The following is a 23,147-nucleotide window of genomic DNA, read 5'->3' as shown; positions in this document are numbered from 1 at the left end:
GAAGGTCCTTCAACCTTGGTCTGGGGGAATCTTTTTAGTTCTCTCCTCACCCGACGAGTCGTCTCATCCGGTCATTGATGGAAGAGCCCTTTGAAGTTTAGAGCTCTGTGTCAATGCTAGTCAACAGAGAAGGGGGTTACCAGAGGTTTTTGGGAGGTGGGTTGTGTGGCGGACACAAATGAGTGCTCCGAACCAGTTAACCTGTTAAACAAACAGTTTTCTCATTGAGCCTTTCCAGGAAGCCCCATGGTCATCTCCCTCCAGCCTCGAAACCAGTTATCTGCTTGATCCCGGTCCAGACCTCCCACACATTGTTCTCTTGGAATTTGGCCTCCAGTTTCCTCCTGTAGGTGGCGTAGCACACCCTGAGCTTGTCCTTCAAGAGGCGCTGATTTCCTAAGTATACCCCTGTGCCTATACCAGAAGCCTGTTTTCTTCTTGTCAAGAAGACCGTTGAGGTCACTGGTGACCGTTGGCTTGTTGTTGGTGAAGTAGTGTACAGTCTGGAATGGTATGGTGGAGTTTTCACAGATTCAAACGTATTCCGTAATGCAATCTGGCTTGCTGTGGATGTCCTCCCGATGAGGTCCACACTTCCCATCCCAGTCCGTCAACCCAAAGCAGTCCTGCACGGCGTCTTTCGCCCCTGTTCAGCTCCTCACAGTCCATGGGTGGTCGCAGGCTTCCTCAGCACCAAAGGAACATAATCAGGTGGTAACAAACGGGGAACCATTAGTGATAGTTGGTTTATTGTAAGTCAGATTCAGTTTTCATCCTCAGGGAAACTAAGACTATACTTTCAGGGATCATTTCTATAGTTTCTGACTTGAGAAATGTGTTTCCAAATGCTCTGGTCTCGCTATCCACGATGATGAAATGTGATATTTCCCACTGGGCGTGAAGCGGGCACAGAGAAGTGATTCAGTTCACAAGCTTTCTGCCATTGATGACCGTTCTTTACTTCCTAGTGGAGTAAAGAGGTGGGGAATATGGACAGAGTGGTTAACAGACTATGTGAATAGACATATAACTGATGAAGTTCTGCTTGGTTAATAGATAGTAAAATACATGACATTGATGTGATACTTCTGACTGCTTTCAGTTTAAAGGGGGACTTTGTGACACCTTCCCGTAAACGGGTAAAGGGTGTGTTATGTTAGGCCCTGATTTCAGAAGCCTTTGTCCTCGTCTGTGCAGGTAGAAGATCTTGGAAAAGTATTTGCTTTGTCAAAGAACTCTGAAATGTTTATTATCTTTACAAGTGCAATGCGTTTGCCTTCCCAGTTTTTGACGGTAGAGCGGTCTTTTTATTTTTACGCTGACTTGGACAGAGGAGACGGTTCTCAACCTATAGCTTGTGCAATGCCAAAGAACAATCAGCTGCACCTCTGAAGGTCCTTCAACCTTGGTCTGGGGGAATCTTTTTAGTTCTCTCCTCACCCGACGAGTCGTCTCATCCGGTCATTGATGGAAGAGCCCTTTGAAGTTTAGAGCTCTGTGTCAATGCTAGTCAACAGAGAACGGGGTTACCAGAGGTTTTTGGGAGGTGGGTTGTGTGGCGGACACAAATGAGTGCTCCGAACCAGTTAACCTGTTAAACAAACAGTTTTCTCATTGAGCCTTTCCAGGAAGCCCCATGGTCATCTCCCTCCAGCCTCGAAACCAGTTATCTGCTTGATCCCGGTCCAGACCTCCCACACATTGTTCTCTTGGAATTTGGCCTCCAGTTTCCTCCTGTAGGTGGCGTAGCACACCCTGAGCTTGTCCTTCAAGAGGCGCTGATTTCCTAAGTATACCCCTGTGCCTATACCAGAAGCCTGTTTTCTTCTTGTCAAGAAGACCGTTGAGGTCACTGGTGACCGTTGGCTTGTTGTTGGTGAAGTAGTGTACAGTCTGGAATGGTATGGTGGAGTTTTCACAGAGTCAAACGTATTCCGTAATGCAATCTGGCTTGCTGTGGATGTCCTCCCGATGAGGTCCACACTTCCCATCCCAGTCCGTCAACCCAAAGCAGTCCTGCACGGCGTCTTTCGCCCCTGTTCAGCTCCTCACAGTCCATGGGTGGTCGCAGGCTTCCTCAGCACCAAAGGAACATAATCAGGTGGTAACAAACGGGGAACCATTAGTGATAGTTGGTTTATTGTAAGTCAGATTCAGTTTTCATCCTCAGGGAAACTAAGACTATACTTTCAGGGATCATTTCTATAGTTTCTGACTTGAGAAATGTGTTTCCAAATGCTCTGGTCTCGCTATCCACGATGATGAAATGTGATATTTCCCACTGGGCGTGAAGCGGGCACAGAGAAGTGATTCAGTTCACAAGCTTTCTGCCATTGATGACCGTTCTTTACTTCCTAGTGGAGTAAAGAGGTGGGGAATATGGACAGAGTGGTTAACAGACTATGTGAATAGACATGTAACTGATGAAGTTCTGCTTGGTTAATAGATAGTAAAATACATGACATTGATGTGATACTTCTGACTGCTTTCAGTTTAAAGGGGGACTTTGTGACACCTTCCCGTAAACGGGTAAAGGGTGTGTTATGTTAGGCCCTGATTTCAGAAGCCTTTGTCCTCGTCTGTGCAGGTAGAAGATCTTGGAAAAGTATTTGCTTTGTCAAAGAACTCTGAAATGTTTATTATCTTTACAAGTGCATTGTGTTTGCCTTTCCAGTTTTTGACGGTAGAGCGGTCTTTTTATTTTTACGCTGACTTGGACAGAGGAGACGGTTCTCAACCTATAGCTTGTGCAATGCCAAAGAACAATCAGCTGCACCTCTGAAGGTCCTTCAACCTTGGTCTGGGGGAATCTTTTTAGTTCTCTCCTCACCCGACGAGTCGTCTCATCCGGTCATTGATGGAAGAGCCCTTTGAAGTTTAGAGCTCTGTGTCAATGCTAGTCAACAGAGAACGGGGTTACCAGAGGTTTTTGGGAGGTGGGTTGTGTGGCGGACACAAATGAGTGCTCCGAACCAGTTAACCTGTTAAACAAACAGTTTTCTCATTGAGCCTTTCCAGGAAGCCCCATGGTCATCTCCCTCCAGCCTCGAAACCAGTTATCTGCTTGATCCCGGTCCAGACCTCCCACACATTGTTCTCTTGGAATTTGGCCTCCAGTTTCCTCCTGTAGGTGGCGTAGCACACCCTGAGCTTGTCCTTCAAGAGGCGCTGATTTCCTAAGTATACCCCTGTGCCTATACCAGAAGCCTGTTTTCTTCTTGTCAAGAAGACCGTTGAGGTCACTGGTGACCGTTGGCTTGTTGTTGGTGAAGTAGTGTACAGTCTGGAATGGTATGGTGGAGTTTTCACAGAGTCAAACGTATTCCGTAATGCAATCTGGCTTGCTGTGGATGTCCTCCCGATGAGGTCCACACTTCCCATCCCAGTCCGTCAACCCAAAGCAGTCCTGCACGGCGTCTTTCGCCCCTGTTCAGCTCCTCACAGTCCATGGGTGGTCGCAGGCTTCCTCAGCACCAAAGGAACATAATCAGGTGGTAACAAACGGGGAACCATTAGTGATAGTTGGTTTATTGTAAGTCAGATTCAGTTTTCATCCTCAGGGAAACTAAGACTATACTTTCAGGGATCATTTCTATAGTTTCTGACTTGAGAAATGTGTTTCCAAATGCTCTGGTCTCGCTATCCACGATGATGAAATGTGATATTTCCCACTGGGCGTGAAGCGGGCACAGAGAAGTGATTCAGTTCACAAGCTTTCTGCCATTGATGACCGTTCTTTACTTCCTAGTGGAGTAAAGAGGTGGGGAATATGGACAGAGTGGTTAACAGACTATGTGAATAGACATGTAACTGATGAAGTTCTGCTTGGTTAATAGATAGTAAAATACATGACATTGATGTGATACTTCTGACTGCTTTCAGTTTAAAGGGGGACTTTGTGACACCTTCCCGTAAACGGGTAAAGGGTGTGTTATGTTAGGCCCTGATTTCAGAAGCCTTTGTCCTCGTCTGTGCAGGTAGAAGATCTTGGAAAAGTATTTGCTTTGTCAAAGAACTCTGAAATGTTTATTATCTTTACAAGTGCATTGTGTTTGCCTTTCCAGTTTTTGACGGTAGAGCGGTCTTTTTATTTTTACGCTGACTTGGACAGAGGAGACGGTTCTCAACCTATAGCTTGTGCAATGCCAAAGAACAATCAGCTGCACCTCTGAAGGTCCTTCAACCTTGGTCTGGGGGAATCTTTTTAGTTCTCTCCTCACCCGACGAGTCGTCTCATCCGGTCATTGATGGAAGAGCCCTTTGAAGTTTAGAGCTCTGTGTCAATGCTAGTCAACAGAGAACGGGGTTACCAGAGGTTTTTGGGAGGTGGGTTGTGTGGCGGACACAAATGAGTGCTCCGAACCAGTTAACCTGTTAAACAAACAGTTTTCTCATTGAGCCTTTCCAGGAAGCCCCATGGTCATCTCCCTCCAGCCTCGAAACCAGTTATCTGCTTGATCCCGGTCCAGACCTCCCACACATTGTTCTCTTGGAATTTGGCCTCCAGTTTCCTCCTGTAGGTGGCGTAGCACACCCTGAGCTTGTCCTTCAAGAGGCGCTGATTTCCTAAGTATACCCCTGTGCCTATACCAGAAGCCTGTTTTCTTCTTGTCAAGAAGACCGTTGAGGTCACTGGTGACCGTTGGCTTGTTGTTGGTGAAGTAGTGTACAGTCTGGAATGGTATGGTGGAGTTTTCACAGAGTCAAACGTATTCCGTAATGCAATCTGGCTTGCTGTGGATGTCCTCCCGATGAGGTCCACACTTCCCATCCCAGTCCGTCAACCCAAAGCAGTCCTGCACGGCGTCTTTCGCCCCTGTTCAGCTCCTCACAGTCCATGGGTGGTCGCAGGCTTCCTCAGCACCAAAGGAACATAATCAGGTGGTAACAAACGGGGAACCATTAGTGATAGTTGGTTTATTGTAAGTCAGATTCAGTTTTCATCCTCAGGGAAACTAAGACTATACTTTCAGGGATCATTTCTATAGTTTCTGACTTGAGAAATGTGTTTCCAAATGCTCTGGTCTCGCTATCCACGATGATGAAATGTGATATTTCCCACTGGGCGTGAAGCGGGCACAGAGAAGTGATTCAGTTCACAAGCTTTCTGCCATTGATGACCGTTCTTTACTTCCTAGTGGAGTAAAGAGGTGGGGAATATGGACAGAGTGGTTAACAGACTATGTGAATAGACATGTAACTGATGAAGTTCTGCTTGGTTAATAGATAGTAAAATACATGACATTGATGTGATACTTCTGACTGCTTTCAGTTTAAAGGGGGACTTTGTGACACCTTCCCGTAAACGGGTAAAGGGTGTGTTATGTTAGGCCCTGATTTCAGAAGCCTTTGTCCTCGTCTGTGCAGGTAGAAGATCTTGGAAAAGTATTTGCTTTGTCAAAGAACTCTGAAATGTTTATTATCTTTACAAGTGCATTGTGTTTGCCTTTCCAGTTTTTGACGGTAGAGCGGTCTTTTTATTTTTACGCTGACTTGGACAGAGGAGACGGTTCTCAACCTATAGCTTGTGCAATGCCAAAGAACAATCAGCTGCACCTCTGAAGGTCCTTCAACCTTGGTCTGGGGGAATCTTTTTAGTTCTCTCCTCACCCGACGAGTCGTCTCATCCGGTCATTGATGGAAGAGCCCTTTGAAGTTTAGAGCTCTGTGTCAATGCTAGTCAACAGAGAACGGGGTTACCAGAGGTTTTTGGGAGGTGGGTTGTGTGGCGGACACAAATGAGTGCTCCGAACCAGTTAACCTGTTAAACAAACAGTTTTCTCATTGAGCCTTTCCAGGAAGCCCCATGGTCATCTCCCTCCAGCCTCGAAACCAGTTATCTGCTTGATCCCGGTCCAGACCTCCCACACATTGTTCTCTTGGAATTTGGCCTCCAGTTTCCTCCTGTAGGTGGCGTAGCACACCCTGAGCTTGTCCTTCAAGAGGCGCTGATTTCCTAAGTATACCCCTGTGCCTATACCAGAAGCCTGTTTTCTTCTTGTCAAGAAGACCGTTGAGGTCACTGGTGACCGTTGGCTTGTTGTTGGTGAAGTAGTGTACAGTCTGGAATGGTATGGTGGAGTTTTCACAGAGTCAAACGTATTCCGTAATGCAATCTGGCTTGCTGTGGATGTCCTCCCGATGAGGTCCACACTTCCCATCCCAGTCCGTCAACCCAAAGCAGTCCTGCACGGCGTCTTTCGCCCCTGTTCAGCTCCTCACAGTCCATGGGTGGTCGCAGGCTTCCTCAGCACCAAAGGAACATAATCAGGTGGTAACAAACGGGGAACCATTAGTGATAGTTGGTTTATTGTAAGTCAGATTCAGTTTTCATCCTCAGGGAAACTAAGACTATACTTTCAGGGATCATTTCTATAGTTTCTGACTTGAGAAATGTGTTTCCAAATGCTCTGGTCTCGCTATCCACGATGATGAAATGTGATATTTCCCACTGGGCGTGAAGCGGGCACAGAGAAGTGATTCAGTTCACAAGCTTTCTGCCATTGATGACCGTTCTTTACTTCCTAGTGGAGTAAAGAGGTGGGGAATATGGACAGAGTGGTTAACAGACTATGTGAATAGACATGTAACTGATGAAGTTCTGCTTGGTTAATAGATAGTAAAATACATGACATTGATGTGATACTTCTGACTGCTTTCAGTTTAAAGGGGGACTTTGTGACACCTTCCCGTAAACGGGTAAAGGGTGTGTTATGTTAGGCCCTGATTTCAGAAGCCTTTGTCCTCGTCTGTGCAGGTAGAAGATCTTGGAAAAGTATTTGCTTTGTCAAAGAATTCTGAAATGTTTATTATCTTTACAAGTGCATTGCGTTTGCCTTTCCAGTTTTTGACGGTAGAGCGGTCTTTTTATTTTTACGCTGACTTGGACAGAGGAGACGGTTCTCAACCTATAGCTTGTGCAATGCCAAAGAACAATCAGCTGCACCTCTGAAGGTCCTTCAACCTTGGTCTGGGGGAATCTTTTTAGTTCTCTCCTCACCCGACGAGTCGTCTCATCCGGTCATTGATGGAAGAGCCCTTTGAAGTTTAGAGCTCTGTGTCAATGCTAGTCAACAGAGAACGGGGTTACCAGAGGTTTTTGGGAGGTGGGTTGTGTGGCGGACACAAATGAGTGCACCGAACCAGTTAACCTGTTAAACAAACAGTTTTCTCATTGAGCCTTTCCAGGAAGCCCCATGGTCATCTCCCTCCAGCCTCGAAACCAGTTATCTGCTTGATCCCGGTCCAGACCTCCCACACATTGTTCTCTTGGAATTTGGCCTCCAGTTTCCTCCTGTAGGTGGCGTAGCACACCCTGAGCTTGTCCTTCAAGAGGCGCTGATTTCCTAAGTATACCCCTGTGCCTATACCAGAAGCCTGTTTTCTTCTTGTCAAGAAGACCGTTGAGGTCACTGGTGACCGTTGGCTTGTTGTTGGTGAAGTAGTGTACAGTCTGGAATGGTATGGTGGAGTTTTCACAGAGTCAAACGTATTCCGTAATGCAATCTGGCTTGCTGTGGATGTCCTCCCGATGAGGTCCACACTTCCCATCCCAGTCCGTCAACCCAAAGCAGTCCTGCACGGCGTCTTTCGCCCCTGTTCAGCTCCTCACAGTCCATGGGTGGTCGCAGGCTTCCTCAGCACCAAAGGAACATAATCAGGTGGTAACAAACGGGGAACCATTAGTGATAGTTGGTTTATTGTAAGTCAGATTCAGTTTTCATCCTCAGGGAAACTAAGACTATACTTTCAGGGATCATTTCTATAGTTTCTGACTTGAGAAATGTGTTTCCAAATGCTCTGGTCTCGCTATCCACGATGATGAAATGTGATATTTCCCACTGGGCGTGAAGCGGGCACAGAGAAGTGATTCAGTTCACAAGCTTTCTGCCATTGATGACCGTTCTTTACTTCCTAGTGGAGTAAAGAGGTGGGGAATATGGACAGAGTGGTTAACAGACTATGTGAATAGACATGTAACTGATGAAGTTCTGCTTGGTTAATAGATAGTAAAATACATGACATTGATGTGATACTTCTGACTGCTTTCAGTTTAAAGGGGGACTTTGTGACACCTTCCCGTAAACGGGTAAAGGGTGTGTTATGTTAGGCCCTGATTTCAGAAGCCTTTGTCCTCGTCTGTGCAGGTAGAAGATCTTGGAAAAGTATTTGCTTTGTCAAAGAATTCTGAAATGTTTATTATCTTTACAAGTGCATTGCGTTTGCCTTTCCAGTTTTTGACGGTAGAGCGGTCTTTTTATTTTTACGCTGACTTGGACAGAGGAGACGGTTCTCAACCTATAGCTTGTGCAATGCCAAAGAACAATCAGCTGCACCTCTGAAGGTCCTTCAACCTTGGTCTGGGGGAATCTTTTTAGTTCTCTCCTCACCCGACGAGTCGTCTCATCCGGTCATTGATGGAAGAGCCCTTTGAAGTTTAGAGCTCTGTGTCAATGCTAGTCAACAGAGAACGGGGTTACCAGAGGTTTTTGGGAGGTGGGTTGTGTGGCGGACACAAATGAGTGCACCGAACCAGTTAACCTGTTAAACAAACAGTTTTCTCATTGAGCCTTTCCAGGAAGCCCCATGGTCATCTCCCTCCAGCCTCGAAACCAGTTATCTGCTTGATCCCGGTCCAGACCTCCCACACATTGTTCTCTTGGAATTTGGCCTCCAGTTTCCTCCTGTAGGTGGCGTAGCACACCCTGAGCTTGTCCTTCAAGAGGCGCTGATTTCCTAAGTATACCCCTGTGCCTATACCAGAAGCCTGTTTTCTTCTTGTCAAGAAGACCGTTGAGGTCACTGGTGACCGTTGGCTTGTTGTTGGTGAAGTAGTGTACAGTCTGGAATGGTATGGTGGAGTTTTCACAGAGTCAAACGTATTCCGTAATGCAATCTGGCTTGCTGTGGATGTCCTCCCGATGAGGTCCACACTTCCCATCCCAGTCCGTCAACCCAAAGCAGTCCTGCACGGCGTCTTTCGCCCCTGTTCAGCTCCTCACAGTCCATGGGTGGTCGCAGGCTTCCTCAGCACCAAAGGAACATAATCAGGTGGTAACAAACGGGGAACCATTAGTGATAGTTGGTTTATTGTAAGTCAGATTCAGTTTTCATCCTCAGGGAAACTAAGACTATACTTTCAGGGATCATTTCTATAGTTTCTGACTTGAGAAATGTGTTTCCAAATGCTCTGGTCTCGCTATCCACGATGATGAAATGTGATATTTCCCACTGGGCGTGAAGCGGGCACAGAGAAGTGATTCAGTTCACAAGCTTTCTGCCATTGATGACCGTTCTTTACTTCCTAGTGGAGTAAAGAGGTGGGGAATATGGACAGAGTGGTTAACAGACTATGTGAATAGACATGTAACTGATGAAGTTCTGCTTGGTTAATAGATAGTAAAATACATGACATTGATGTGATACTTCTGACTGCTTTCAGTTTAAAGGGGGACTTTGTGACACCTTCCCGTAAACGGGTAAAGGGTGTGTTATGTTAGGCCCTGATTTCAGAAGCCTTTGTCCTCGTCTGTGCAGGTAGAAGATCTTGGAAAAGTATTTGCTTTGTCAAAGAACTCTGAAATGTTTATTATCTTTACAAGTGCATTGCGTTTGCCTTTCCAGTTTTTGACGGTAGAGCGGTCTTTTTATTTTTACGCTGACTTGGACAGAGGAGACGGTTCTCAACCTATAGCTTGTGCAATGCCAAAGAACAATCAGCTGCACCTCTGAAGGTCCTTCAACCTTGGTCTGGGGGAATCTTTTTAGTTCTCTCCTCACCCGACGAGTCGTCTCATCCGGTCATTGATGGAAGAGCCCTTTGAAGTTTAGAGCTCTGTGTCAATGCTAGTCAACAGAGAACGGGGTTACCAGAGGTTTTTGGGAGGTGGGTTGTGTGGCGGACACAAATGAGTGCTCCGAACCAGTTAACCTGTTAAACAAACAGTTTTCTCATTGAGCCTTTCCAGGAAGCCCCATGGTCATCTCCCTCCAGCCTCGAAACCAGTTATCTGCTTGATCCCGGTCCAGACCTCCCACACATTGTTCTCTTGGAATTTGGCCTCCAGTTTCCTCCTGTAGGTGGCGTAGCACACCCTGAGCTTGTCCTTCAAGAGGCGCTGATTTCCTAAGTATACCCCTGTGCCTATACCAGAAGCCTGTTTTCTTCTTGTCAAGAAGACCGTTGAGGTCACTGGTGACCGTTGGCTTGTTGTTGGTGAAGTAGTGTACAGTCTGGAATGGTATGGTGGAGTTTTCACAGATTCAAACGTATTCCGTAATGCAATCTGGCTTGCTGTGGATGTCCTCCCGATGAGGTCCACACTTCCCATCCCAGTCCGTCAACCCAAAGCAGTCCTGCACGGCGTCTTTCGCCCCTGTTCAGCTCCTCACAGTCCATGGGTGGTCACAGGCTTCCTCAGCACCAAAGGAACATAATCAGGTGGTAACAAACGGGGAACCATTAGTGATAGTTGGTTTATTGTAAGTCAGATTCAGTTTTCATCCTCAGGGAAACTAAGACTATACTTTCAGGGATCATTTCTATAGTTTCTGACTTGAGAAATGTGTTTCCAAATGCTCTGGTCTCGCTATCCACGATGATGAAATGTGATATTTCCCACTGGGCGTGAAGCGGGCACAGAGAAGTGATTCAGTTCACAAGCTTTCTGCCATTGATGACCGTTCTTTACTTCCTAGTGGAGTAAAGAGGTCGGGAATATGGACAGAGTGGTTAACAGACTATGTGAATAGACATATAACTGATGAAGTTCTGCTTGGTTAATAGATAGTAAAATACATGACATTGATGTGATACTTCTGACTGCTTTCAGTTTAAAGGGGGACTTTGTGACACCTTCCCGTAAACGGGTAATGTTAGGCCCTGATTTCAGAAGCCTTTGTCCTCGTCTGTGCAGGTAGAAGATCTTGGAAAAGTATTTGCTTTGTCAAAGAACTCTGAAATGTTTATTATCTTTACAAGTGCAATGCGTTTGCCTTTCCAGTTTTTGACGGTAGAGCGGTCTTTTTATTTTTACGCTGACTTGGACAGAGCAGACGGTTCTCAACCTATAGCTTGTGCAATGCCAAAGAACAATCAGCTGCACCTCTGAAGGTCCTTCAACCTTGGTCTGGGGGAATCTTTTTAGTTCTCTCCTCACCCGACGAGTCGTCTCATCCGGTCATTGATGGAAGAGCCCTTTGAAGTTTAGAGCTCTGTGTCAATGCTAGTCAACAGAGAACGGGGTTACCAGAGGTTTTTGGGAGGTGGGTTGTGTGGCGGACACAAATGAGTGCTCCGAACCAGTTAACCTGTTAAACAAACAGTTTTCTCATTGAGCCTTTCCAGGAAGCCCCATGGTCATCTCCCTCCAGCCTCGAAACCAGTTATCTGCTTGATCCCGGTCCAGACCTCCCACACATTGTTCTCTTGGAATTTGGCCTCCAGTTTCCTCCTGTAGGTGGCGTAGCACACCCTGAGCTTGTCCTTCAAGAGGCGCTGATTTCCTAAGTATACCCCTGTGCCTATACCAGAAGCCTGTTTTCTTCTTGTCAAGAAGACCGTTGAGGTCACTGGTGACCGTTGGCTTGTTGTTGGTGAAGTAGTGTACAGTCTGGAATGGTATGGTGGAGTTTTCACAGAGTCAAACGTATTCCGTAATGCAATCTGGCTTGCTGTGGATGTCCTCCCGATGAGGTCCACACTTCCCATCCCAGTCCGTCAACCCAAAGCAGTCCTGCACGGCGTCTTTCGCCCCTGTTCAGCTCCTCACAGTCCATGGGTGGTCGCAGGCTTCCTCAGCACCAAAGGAACATAATCAGGTGGTAACAAACGGGGAACCATTAGTGATAGTTGGTTTATTGTAAGTCAGATTCAGTTTTCATCCTCAGGGAAACTAAGACTATACTTTCAGGGATCATTTCTATAGTTTCTGACTTGAGAAATGTGTTTCCAAATGCTCTGGTCTCGCTATCCACGATGATGAAATGTGATATTTCCCACTGGGCGTGAAGCGGGCACAGAGAAGTGATTCAGTTCACAAGCTTTCTGCCATTGATGACCGTTCTTTACTTCCTAGTGGAGTAAAGAGGTGGGGAATATGGACAGAGTGGTTAACAGACTATGTGAATAGACATGTAACTGATGAAGTTCTGCTTGGTTAATAGATAGTAAAATACATGACATTGATGTGATACTTCTGACTGCTTTCAGTTTAAAGGGGGACTTTGTGACACCTTCCCGTAAACGGGTAAAGGGTGTGTTATGTTAGGCCCTGATTTCAGAAGCCTTTGTCCTCGTCTGTGCAGGTAGAAGATCTTGGAAAAGTATTTGCTTTGTCAAAGAATTCTGAAATGTTTATTATCTTTACAAGTGCATTGCGTTTGCCTTTCCAGTTTTTGACGGTAGAGCGGTCTTTTTATTTTTACGCTGACTTGGACAGAGGAGACGGTTCTCAACCTATAGCTTGTGCAATGCCAAAGAACAATCAGCTGCACCTCTGAAGGTCCTTCAACCTTGGTCTGGGGGAATCTTTTTAGTTCTCTCCTCACCCGACGAGTCGTCTCATCCGGTCATTGATGGAAGAGCCCTTTGAAGTTTAGAGCTCTGTGTCAATGCTAGTCAACAGAGAACGGGGTTACCAGAGGTTTTTGGGAGGTGGGTTGTGTGGCGGACACAAATGAGTGCACCGAACCAGTTAACCTGTTAAACAAACAGTTTTCTCATTGAGCCTTTCCAGGAAGCCCCATGGTCATCTCCCTCCAGCCTCGAAACCAGTTATCTGCTTGATCCCGGTCCAGACCTCCCACACATTGTTCTCTTGGAATTTGGCCTCCAGTTTCCTCCTGTAGGTGGCGTAGCACACCCTGAGCTTGTCCTTCAAGAGGCGCTGATTTCCTAAGTATACCCCTGTGCCTATACCAGAAGCCTGTTTTCTTCTTGTCAAGAAGACCGTTGAGGTCACTGGTGACCGTTGGCTTGTTGTTGGTGAAGTAGTGTACAGTCTGGAATGGTATGGTGGAGTTTTCACAGAGTCAAACGTATTCCGTAATGCAATCTGGCTTGCTGTGGATGTCCTCCCGATGAGGTCCACACTTCCCATCCCAGTCCGTCAACCCAAAGCAGTCCTGCACGGCGTCTTTCGCCCCTGTTCAGCTCCTCACAGTCCATGGGTGGTCGCAGGCTTCCTCAGCACCAAAGGAACATAATCAGGTGGTAACAAACGGGGAACCATTAGTGATAGTTGGTTTATTGTAAGTCAGATTCAGTTTTCATCCTCAGGGAAACTAAGACTATACTTTCAGGGATCATTTCTATAGTTTCTGACTTGAGAAATGTGTTTCCAAATGCTCTGGTCTCGCTATCCACGATGATGAAATGTGATATTTCCCACTGGGCGTGAAGCGGGCACAGAGAAGTGATTCAGTTCACAAGCTTTCTGCCATTGATGACCGTTCTTTACTTCCTAGTGGAGTAAAGAGGTGGGGAATATGGACAGAGTGGTTAACAGACTATGTGAATAGACATGTAACTGATGAAGTTCTGCTTGGTTAATAGATAGTAAAATACATGACATTGATGTGATACTTCTGACTGCTTTCAGTTTAAAGGGGGACTTTGTGACACCTTCCCGTAAACGGGTAAAGGGTGTGTTATGTTAGGCCCTGATTTCAGAAGCCTTTGTCCTCGTCTGTGCAGGTAGAAGATCTTGGAAAAGTATTTGCTTTGTCAAAGAATTCTGAAATGTTTATTATCTTTACAAGTGCATTGCGTTTGCCTTTCCAGTTTTTGACGGTAGAGCGGTCTTTTTATTTTTACGCTGACTTGGACAGAGGAGACGGTTCTCAACCTATAGCTTGTGCAATGCCAAAGAACAATCAGCTGCACCTCTGAAGGTCCTTCAACCTTGGTCTGGGGGAATCTTTTTAGTTCTCTCCTCACCCGACGAGTCGTCTCATCCGGTCATTGATGGAAGAGCCCTTTGAAGTTTAGAGCTCTGTGTCAATGCTAGTCAACAGAGAACGGGGTTACCAGAGGTTTTTGGGAGGTGGGTTGTGTGGCGGACACAAATGAGTGCACCGAACCAGTTAACCTGTTAAACAAACAGTTTTCTCATTGAGCCTTTCCAGGAAGCCCCATGGTCATCTCCCTCCAGCCTCGAAACCAGTTATCTGCTTGATCCCGGTCCAGACCTCCCACACATTGTTCTCTTGGAATTTGGCCTCCAGTTTCCTCCTGTAGGTGGCGTAGCACACCCTGAGCTTGTCCTTCAAGAGGCGCTGATTTCCTAAGTATACCCCTGTGCCTATACCAGAAGCCTGTTTTCTTCTTGTCAAGAAGACCGTTGAGGTCACTGGTGACCGTTGGCTTGTTGTTGGTGAAGTAGTGTACAGTCTGGAATGGTATGGTGGAGTTTTCACAGAGTCAAACGTATTCCGTAATGCAATCTGGCTTGCTGTGGATGTCCTCCCGATGAGGTCCACACTTCCCATCCCAGTCCGTCAACCCAAAGCAGTCCTGCACGGCGTCTTTCGCCCCTGTTCAGCTCCTCACAGTCCATGGGTGGTCGCAGGCTTCCTCAGCACCAAAGGAACATAATCAGGTGGTAACAAACGGGGAACCATTAGTGATAGTTGGTTTATTGTAAGTCAGATTCAGTTTTCATCCTCAGGGAAACTAAGACTATACTTTCAGGGATCATTTCTATAGTTTCTGACTTGAGAAATGTGTTTCCAAATGCTCTGGTCTCGCTATCCACGATGATGAAATGTGATATTTCCCACTGGGCGTGAAGCGGGCACAGAGAAGTGATTCAGTTCACAAGCTTTCTGCCATTGATGACCGTTCTTTACTTCCTAGTGGAGTAAAGAGGTGGGGAATATGGACAGAGTGGTTAACAGACTATGTGAATAGACATGTAACTGATGAAGTTCTGCTTGGTTAATAGATAGTAAAATACATGACATTGATGTGATACTTCTGACTGCTTTCAGTTTAAAGGGGGACTTTGTGACACCTTCCCGTAAACGGGTAAAGGGTGTGTTATGTTAGGCCCTGATTTCAGAAGCCTTTGTCCTCGTCTGTGCAGGTAGAAGATCTTGGAAAAGTATTTGCTTTGTCAAAGAACTCTGAAATGTTTATTATCTTTACAAGTGCATTGCGTTTGCCTTTCCAGTTTTTGACGGTAGAGCGGTCTTTTTATTTTTACGCTGACTTGGACAGAGGAGACGGTTCTCAACCTATAGCTTGTGCAATGCCAAAGAACAATCAGCTGCACCTCTGAAGGTCCTTCAACCTTGGTCTGGGGGAATCTTTTTAGTTCTCTCCTCACCCGACGAGTCGTCTCATCCGGTCATTGATGGAAGAGCCCTTTGAAGTTTAGAGCTCTGTGTCAATGCTAGTCAACAGAGAAGGGGGTTACCAGAGGTTTTTGGGAGGTGGGTTGTGTGGCGGACACAAATGAGTGCTCCGAACCAGTTAACCTGTTAAACAAACAGTTTTCTCATTGAGCCTTTCCAGGAAGCCCCATGGTCATCTCCCTCCAGCCTCGAAACCAGTTATCTGCTTGATCCCGGTCCAGACCTCCCACACATTGTTCTCTTGGAATTTGGCCTCCAGTTTCCTCCTGTAGGTGGCGTAGCACACCCTGAGCTTGTCCTTCAAGAGGCGCTGATTTCCTAAGTATACCCCTGTGCCTATACCAGAAGCCTGTTTTCTTCTTGTCAAGAAGACCGTTGAGGTCACTGGTGACCGTTGGCTTGTTGTTGGTGAAGTAGTGTACAGTCTGGAATGGTATGGTGGAGTTTTCACAGATTCAAACGTATTCCGTAATGCAATCTGGCTTGCTGTGGATGTCCTCCCGATGAGGTCCACACTTCCCATCCCAGTCCGTCAACCCAAAGCAGTCCTGCACGGCGTCTTTCGCCCCTGTTCAGCTCCTCACAGTCCATGGGTGGTCGCAGGCTTCCTCAGCACCAAAGGAACATAATCAGGTGGTAACAAACGGGGAACCATTAGTGATAGTTGGTTTATTGTAAGTCAGATTCAGTTTTCATCCTCAGGGAAACTAAGACTATACTTTCAGGGATCATTTCTATAGTTTCTGACTTGAGAAATGTGTTTCCAAATGCTCTGGTCTCGCTATCCACGATGATGAAATGTGATATTTCCCACTGGGCGTGAAGCGGGCACAGAGAAGTGATTCAGTTCACAAGCTTTCTGCCATTGATGACCGTTCTTTACTTCCTAGTGGAGTAAAGAGGTGGGGAATATGGACAGAGTGGTTAACAGACTATGTGAATAGCCATATAACTGATGAAGTTCTGCTTGGTTAATAGATAGTAAAATACATGACATTGATGTGATACTTCTGACTGCTTTCAGTTTAAAGGGGGACTTTGTGACACCTTCCCGTAAACGGGTAAAGGGTGTGTTATGTTAGGCCCTGATTTCAGAAGCCTTTGTCCTCGTCTGTGCAGGTAGAAGATCTTGGAAAAGTATTTGCTTTGTCAAAGAACTCTGAAATGTTTATTATCTTTACAAGTGCAATGCGTTTGCCTTTCCAGTTTTTGACGGTAGAGCGGTCTTTTTATTTTTACGCTGACTTGGACAGAGCAGACGGTTCTCAACCCATAGCTTGTGCAATGCCAAAGAACAATCAGCTGCACCTCTGAAGGTCCTTCAACCTTGGTCTGGGGGAATCTTTTTAGTTCTCTCCTCACCCGACGAGTCGTCTCATCCGGTCATTGATGGAAGAGCCCTTTGAAGTTTAGAGCTCTGTGTCAATGCTAGTCAACAGAGAAGGGGGTTACCAGAGGTTTTTGGGAGGTGGGTTGTGTGGCGGACACAAATGAGTGCTCCGAACCAGTTAACCTGTTAAACAAACAGTTTTCTCATTGAGCCTTTCCAGGAAGCCCCATGGTCATCTCCCTCCAGCCTCGAAACCAGTTATCTGCTTGATCCCGGTCCAGACCTCCCACACATTGTTCTCTTGGAATTTGGCCTCCAGTTTCCTCCTGTAGGTGGCAGAGCACACCCTGAGCTTGTCCTTCAAGAGGCGCTGATTTCCTAAGTATACCCCTGTGCCTATACCAGAAGCCTGTTTTCTTCTTGTCAAGAAGACCGTTGAGGTCACTGGTGACCGTTGGCTTGTTGTTGGTGAAGTAGTGTACAGTCTGGAATGGTATGGTGGAGTTTTCACAGAGTCAAACGTATTCCGTAATGCAATCTGGCTTGCTGTGGATGTCCTCCCGATGAGGTCCACACTTCCCATCCCAGTCCGTCAACCCAAAGCAGTCCTGCACGGCGTCTTTCGCCCCTGTTCAGCTCCTCACAGTCCATGGGTGGTCGCAGGCTTCCTCAGCACCAAAGGAACATAATCAGGTGGTAACAAACGGGGAACCATTAGTGATAGTTGGTTTATTGTAAGTCAGATTCAGTTTTCATCCTCAGGGAAACTAAGACTATACTTTCAGGGATCATTTCTATAGTTTCTGACTTGAGAAATGTGTTTCCAAATGCTCTGGTCTCGCTATCCACGATGATGAAATGTGATATTTCCCACTGGGCGTGAAGCGGGCACAGAGAAGTGATTCAGTTCACAAGCTTTCTGCCATTGATGACCGTTCTTTACTTCCTAGTGGAGTAAAGAGGTGGGGAATATGGACAGAGTGGTTAACAGACTATGTGAATAGACATATAACTGATGAAGTTCTGCTTGGTTAATAGATAGTAAAATACATGACATTGATGTGATACTTCTGACTGCTTTCAGTTTAAAGGGGGACTTTGTGACACCTTCCCGTAAACGGGTAAAGGGTGTGTTATGTTAGGCCCTGATTTCAGAAGCCTTTGTCCTCGTCTGTGCAGGTAGAAGATCTTGGAAAAGTATTTGCTTTGTCAAAGAACTCTGAAATGTTTATTATCTTTACAAGTGCATTGCGTTTGCCTTTCCAGTTTTTGACGGTAGAGCGGTCTTTTTATTTTTACGCTGACTTGGACAGAGGAGACGGTTCTCAACCTATAGCTTGTGCAATGCCAAAGAACAATCAGCTGCACCTCTGAAGGTCCTTCAACCTTGGTCTGGGGGAATCTTTTTAGTTCTCTCCTCACCCGACGAGTCGTCTCATCCGGTCATTGATGGAAGAGCCCTTTGAAGTTTAGAGCTCTGTGTCAATGCTAGTCAACAGAGAACGGGGTTACCAGAGGTTTTTGGGAGGTGGGTTGTGTGGCGGACACAAATGAGTGCTCCGAACCAGTTAACCTGTTAAACAAACAGTTTTCTCATTGAGCCTTTCCAGGAAGCCCCATGGTCATCTCCCTCCAGCCTCGAAACCAGTTATCTGCTTGATCCCGGTCCAGACCTCCCACACATTGTTCTCTTGGAATTTGGCCTCCAGTTTCCTCCTGTAGGTGGCGTAGCACACCCTGAGCTTGTCCTTCAAGAGGCGCTGATTTCCTAAGTATACCCCTGTGCCTATACCAGAAGCCTGTTTTCTTCTTGTCAAGAAGACCGTTGAGGTCACTGGTGACCGTTGGCTTGTTGTTGGTGAAGTAGTGTACAGTCTGGAATGGTATGGTGGAGTTTTACAGATTCAAACGTATTCCGTAATGCAATCTGGCTTGCTGTGGATGTCCTCCCGATGAGGTCCACACTTCCCATCCCAGTCCGTCAACCCAAAGCAGTCCTGCACGGCGTCTTTCGCCCCTGTTCAGCTCCTCACAGTCCATGGGTGGTCGCAGGCTTCCTCAGCACCAAAGGAACATAATCAGGTGGTAACAAACGGGGAACCATTAGTGATAGTTGGTTTATTGTAAGTCAGATTCAGTTTTCATCCTCAGGGAAACTAAGACTATACTTTCAGGGATCATTTCTATAGTTTCTGACTTGAGAAATGTGTTTCCAAATGCTCTGGTCTCGCTATCCACGATGATGAAATGTGACATTTCCCACTGGGTGTGAAGCGGGCACAGTGAAGTGATTCAGTTCACAAGCTTTCTGCCATTGATGACCGTTCTTTACTTCCTAGTGGAGTAAAGAGGTGGGGAATATGGACAGAGTGGTTAACAGACTATGTGAATAGACATATAACTGATGAAGTTCTGCTTGGTTAATAGATAGTAAAGTACATGACATTGATGTGATACTTCTGACTGCTTTCAGTTTAAAGGGGGACTTTGTGACACCTTCCCGTAAACGGGTAAAGGGTGTGTTATGTTAGGCCCTGATTTCAGAAGCCTTTGTCCTCGTCTGTGCAGGTAGAAGATCTTAGAAAAGTATTTGCTTTGTCAAAGAACTCTGAAATGTTTATTATCTTTACAAGTGCATTGTGTTTGCCTTTCCAGTTTTTGACGGTAGAGCGGTCTTTTTATTTTTACGCTGACTTGGACAGAGGAGACGGTTCTCAACCTATAGCTTGTGCAATGCCAAAGAACAATCAGCTGCACCTCTGAAGGTCCTTCAACCTTGGTCTGGGGGAATCTTTTTAGTTCTCTCCTCACCCGACGAGTCGTCTCATCCGGTCATTGATGGAAGAGCCCTTTGAAGTTTAGAGCTCTGTGTCAATGCTAGTCAACAGAGAACGGGGTTACCAGAGGTTTTTGGGAGGTGGGTTGTGTGGCGGACACAAATGAGTGCTCCGAACCAGTTAACCTGTTAAACAAACAGTTTTCTCATTGAGCCTTTCCAGGAAGCCCCATGGTCATCTCCCTCCAGCCTCGAAACCAGTTATCTGCTTGATCCCGGTCCAGACCTCCCACACATTGTTCTCTTGGAATTTGGCCTCCAGTTTCCTCCTGTAGGTGGCGTAGCACACCCTGAGCTTGTCCTTCAAGAGGCGCTGATTTCCTAAGTATACCCCTGTGCCTATACCAGAAGCCTGTTTTCTTCTTGTCAAGAAGACCGTTGAGGTCACTGGTGACCGTTGGCTTGTTGTTGGTGAAGTAGTGTACAGTCTGGAATGGTATGATGGAGTTTTCACAGAGTCAAACGTATTCCGTAATGCAATCTGGCTTGCTGTGGATGTCCTCCCGATGAGGTCCACACTTCCCATCCCAGTCCGTCAACCCAAAGCAGTCCTGCACGGCGTCTTTCGCCCCTGTTCAGCTCCTCACAGTCCATGGGTGGTCGCAGGCTTCCTCAGCACCAAAGGAACATAATCAGGTGGTAACAAACGGGGAACCATTAGTGATAGTTGGTTTATTGTAAGTCAGATTCAGTTTTCATCCTCAGGGAAACTAAGACTATACTTTCAGAGATCATTTCTATAGTTTCTGAGTTGAGAAATGTGTTTCCAAATGCTCTGGTCTCGCTATCCACGATGATGAAATGTGATATTTCCCACTGGGCGTGAAGCGGGCACAGAGAAGTGATTCAGTTCACAAGCTTTCTGCCATTGATGACCGTTCTTTACTTCCTAGTGGAATAAAGAGGTGGGGAATATGGACAGAGTGGTTAACAGACTATGTGAATAGACATATAACTGATGAAGTTCTGCTTGGTTAATAGATAGTAAAATACATGACATTGATGTGATACTTCTGACTGCTTTCAGTTTAAAGGGGGACTTTGTGACACCTTCTCGTAAACGGGTAATGTTAGGCCCTGATTTCAGAAGCCTTTGTCCTCGTCTGTGCAGGTAGAAGATCTTGGAAAAGTATTTGCTTTGTCAAAGAACTCTGAAATGTTTATTATCTTTACAAGTGCAATGCGTTTGCCTTTCCAGTTTTTGACGGTAGAGCGGTCTTTTTATTTTTACGCTGACTTGGACAGAGAAGACGGTTCTCAACCTATAGCTTGTGCAATGCCAAAGAACAATCAGCTGCACCTCTGAAGGTCCTTCAACCTTGGTCTGGGGGAATCTTTTTAGTTCTCTCCTCACCCGACGAGTCGTCTCATCCGGTCATTGATGGATGAGCCCTTTGAAGTTTAGAGCTCTGTGTCAATGCTAGTCAACAGAGAACGGGGTTACCAGAGGTTTTTGGGAGGTGGGTTGTGTGGCGGACACAAATGAGTGCTCCGAACCAGTTAACCTGTTAAACAAACAGTTTTCTCATTGAGCCTTTCCAGGAAGCCCCATGGTCATCTCCCTCCAGCCTCGAAACCAGTTATCTGCTTGATCCCGGTCCAGACCTCCCACACATTGTTCTCTTGGAATTTGGCCTCCAGTTTCCTCCTGTAGGTGGCGTAGCACACCCTGAGCTTGTCCTTCAAGAGGCGCTGATTTCCTAAGTATACCCCTGTGCCTATACCAGAAGCCTGTTTTCTTCTTGTCAAGAAGACCGTTGAGGTCACTGGTGACCGTTGGCTTGTTGTTGGTGAAGTAGTGTACAGTCTGGAATGGTATGGTGGAGTTTTCACAGATTCAAACGTATTCCGTAATGCAATCTGGCTTGCTGTGGATGTCCTCCCGATGAGGTCCACACTTCCCATCCCAGTCCGTCAACCCAAAGCAGTCCTGCACGGCGTCTTTCGCCCCTGTTCAGCTCCTCACAGTCCATGGGTGGTCGCAGGCTTCCTCAGCACCAAAGGAACATAATCAGGTGGTAACAAACGGGGAACCATTAGTGATAGTTGGTTTATTGTAAGTCAGATTCAGTTTTCATCCTCAGGGAAACTAAGACTATACTTTCAGGGATCATTTCTATAGTTTCTGAGTTGAGAAATGTGTTTCCAAATGCTCTGGTCTCGCTATCCACGATGATGAAATGTGATATTTCCCACTGGGCGTGAAGCGGGCACAGAGAAGTGATTCAGTTCACAAGCTTTCTGCCATTGATGACCGTTCTTTACTTCCTAGTGGAATAAAGAGGTGGGGAATATGGACAGAGTGGTTAACAGACTATGTGAATAGACATATAACTGATGAAGTTCTGCTTGGTTAATAGATAGTAAAATACATGACATTGATGTGATACTTCTGACTGCTTTCAGTTTAAAGGGGGACTTTGTGACACCTTCTCGTAAACGGGTAAAGGGTGTGTTATGTTAGGCCCTGATTTCAGAAGCCTTTGTCCTCGTCTGTGCAGGTAGAAGATCTTGGAAAAGTATTTGCTTTGTCAAAGAACTCTGAAATGTTTATTATCTTTACAAGTGCATTGCGTTTGCCTTTCCAGTTTTTGACGGTAGAGCGGTCTTTTTATTTTTACGCTGACTTGGACAGAGGAGACGGTTCTCAACCTATAGCTTGTGCAATGCCAAAGAACAATCAGCTGCACCTCTGAAGGTCCTTCAACCTTGGTCTGGGGGAATCTTTTTAGTTCTCTCCTCACTGTTAAGGTTTCGGAAGCTCTCGAGGGAGGACTCAATCCTCTGTTCTCGTCCCGGCCGGAAACGAGGACACGAATGAGTCAATTCGTTTAAATTCAAAAATCAAAAGTTATTTAATAACTGAACAACGTAATAGGGATTACAATTACAAAGTGAAATACTAAGCGAACAGTGGAATATTTCGCGAAATAGAGAATCCTCTGAGCAAGTCTGAAGTGACTTATCAACGCGGCTGCAGGAGAAGTTCTAACAGTCTTTTCCCCGCTTTGGTCCTTTGAAAACTCTTGAGGTGTGTCTTCTTTGGTGCATTTGAATGTCATTGGCCTCTTCTCCAAAGGGTCACCTCCTCCATTGTCCCCTTCACGTCGAGGTGTGAAGCTGCAGCTGTAACCTGAAACCTCTCTGTCCTAGCTGTCCCTCACATTCCAATGCACTCAATGTAGATACAGTTGGCTTTATGCCTCAATGAGTGAATTTAACAAAGCATACATCGTTTAAGTCTTCATCTTATAACTAGTACACTTTAATTACAACAACCCATCATTAATGATCACCGCTCATCACACTTCATCATAAGATCTAAAACAGTTCGTGTGGTTCAATTTTCAAGACATTTGCCTCAGTCGGCTGCCTTACATTAAGTTGTTCATTTATTACCTGACAGGAGAAAAAACTCCCAAAAAACCCTTTTTGGGGATAAAATTGGGAGAAATCCATAAAGAACGGCAATTGGCATCCGTCCCCAGGTTTTAACATCACATTGTGACAGAATGTAAATGTGTACAGTGTTTATATGATTTAAATGACTATGAATTGTGTTTGATTGAAATTGCATTCACTTCATCTAACATGTTAATGTAATAACTAATATCTAATAACACA

General features: G+C 45.9%; 16 non-coding genes across 16 annotated transcripts; all 16 read left to right on the top strand.

The window, feature by feature from the left end:
* Window positions 1-787: 787 nt before the first annotated feature.
* LOC144400491 (small nucleolar RNA U3) lies at window positions 788-1,003 on the top strand. The gene has a single exon (XR_013462425.1). It is a non-coding gene; the product is annotated as a small nucleolar RNA U3 (small nucleolar RNA).
* A 1,174-nt stretch (window positions 1,004-2,177) lies between these two features.
* On the top strand, window positions 2,178-2,393 carry LOC144400490 (small nucleolar RNA U3). The gene has a single exon (XR_013462424.1). It is a non-coding gene; the product is annotated as a small nucleolar RNA U3 (small nucleolar RNA).
* Window positions 2,394-3,567: 1,174 nt separating this feature from the next.
* LOC144400489 (small nucleolar RNA U3) lies at window positions 3,568-3,783 on the top strand. The gene has a single exon (XR_013462423.1). It is a non-coding gene; the product is annotated as a small nucleolar RNA U3 (small nucleolar RNA).
* Window positions 3,784-4,957: 1,174 nt separating this feature from the next.
* Window positions 4,958-5,173, top strand: LOC144400488 (small nucleolar RNA U3). Its single transcript, XR_013462422.1, has one exon. It is a non-coding gene; the product is annotated as a small nucleolar RNA U3 (small nucleolar RNA).
* Window positions 5,174-6,347: 1,174 nt separating this feature from the next.
* On the top strand, window positions 6,348-6,563 carry LOC144400487 (small nucleolar RNA U3). Its single transcript, XR_013462421.1, has one exon. It is a non-coding gene; the product is annotated as a small nucleolar RNA U3 (small nucleolar RNA).
* A 1,174-nt stretch (window positions 6,564-7,737) lies between these two features.
* LOC144400485 (small nucleolar RNA U3) lies at window positions 7,738-7,953 on the top strand. Its single transcript, XR_013462419.1, has one exon. It is a non-coding gene; the product is annotated as a small nucleolar RNA U3 (small nucleolar RNA).
* A 1,174-nt stretch (window positions 7,954-9,127) lies between these two features.
* LOC144400484 (small nucleolar RNA U3) lies at window positions 9,128-9,343 on the top strand. Its single transcript, XR_013462418.1, has one exon. It is a non-coding gene; the product is annotated as a small nucleolar RNA U3 (small nucleolar RNA).
* A 1,174-nt stretch (window positions 9,344-10,517) lies between these two features.
* LOC144400520 (small nucleolar RNA U3) lies at window positions 10,518-10,733 on the top strand. Its single transcript, XR_013462455.1, has one exon. It is a non-coding gene; the product is annotated as a small nucleolar RNA U3 (small nucleolar RNA).
* Window positions 10,734-11,896: 1,163 nt separating this feature from the next.
* On the top strand, window positions 11,897-12,112 carry LOC144400483 (small nucleolar RNA U3). Its single transcript, XR_013462417.1, has one exon. It is a non-coding gene; the product is annotated as a small nucleolar RNA U3 (small nucleolar RNA).
* A 1,174-nt stretch (window positions 12,113-13,286) lies between these two features.
* On the top strand, window positions 13,287-13,502 carry LOC144400482 (small nucleolar RNA U3). The gene has a single exon (XR_013462416.1). It is a non-coding gene; the product is annotated as a small nucleolar RNA U3 (small nucleolar RNA).
* Window positions 13,503-14,676: 1,174 nt separating this feature from the next.
* Window positions 14,677-14,892, top strand: LOC144400481 (small nucleolar RNA U3). Its single transcript, XR_013462415.1, has one exon. It is a non-coding gene; the product is annotated as a small nucleolar RNA U3 (small nucleolar RNA).
* Window positions 14,893-16,066: 1,174 nt separating this feature from the next.
* On the top strand, window positions 16,067-16,282 carry LOC144400480 (small nucleolar RNA U3). The gene has a single exon (XR_013462414.1). It is a non-coding gene; the product is annotated as a small nucleolar RNA U3 (small nucleolar RNA).
* Window positions 16,283-17,456: 1,174 nt separating this feature from the next.
* On the top strand, window positions 17,457-17,672 carry LOC144400479 (small nucleolar RNA U3). Its single transcript, XR_013462413.1, has one exon. It is a non-coding gene; the product is annotated as a small nucleolar RNA U3 (small nucleolar RNA).
* Window positions 17,673-18,845: 1,173 nt separating this feature from the next.
* On the top strand, window positions 18,846-19,061 carry LOC144400528 (small nucleolar RNA U3). The gene has a single exon (XR_013462463.1). It is a non-coding gene; the product is annotated as a small nucleolar RNA U3 (small nucleolar RNA).
* Window positions 19,062-20,235: 1,174 nt separating this feature from the next.
* LOC144400537 (small nucleolar RNA U3) lies at window positions 20,236-20,451 on the top strand. The gene has a single exon (XR_013462471.1). It is a non-coding gene; the product is annotated as a small nucleolar RNA U3 (small nucleolar RNA).
* A 1,163-nt stretch (window positions 20,452-21,614) lies between these two features.
* On the top strand, window positions 21,615-21,830 carry LOC144400533 (small nucleolar RNA U3). The gene has a single exon (XR_013462468.1). It is a non-coding gene; the product is annotated as a small nucleolar RNA U3 (small nucleolar RNA).
* The last annotated feature ends 1,317 nt before the right edge of the window (window positions 21,831-23,147 follow it).

The sequence above is a fragment of the Gasterosteus aculeatus genome, chromosome 2 (genome assembly GCF_964276395.1).
Source record: "Gasterosteus aculeatus chromosome 2, fGasAcu3.hap1.1, whole genome shotgun sequence".
Taxonomy (NCBI): domain Eukaryota; kingdom Metazoa; phylum Chordata; class Actinopteri; order Perciformes; family Gasterosteidae; genus Gasterosteus; species Gasterosteus aculeatus.
Note: the sequence above shows the minus strand (reverse complement) of the source record. Positions and strands in the feature narration are given on the sequence as shown.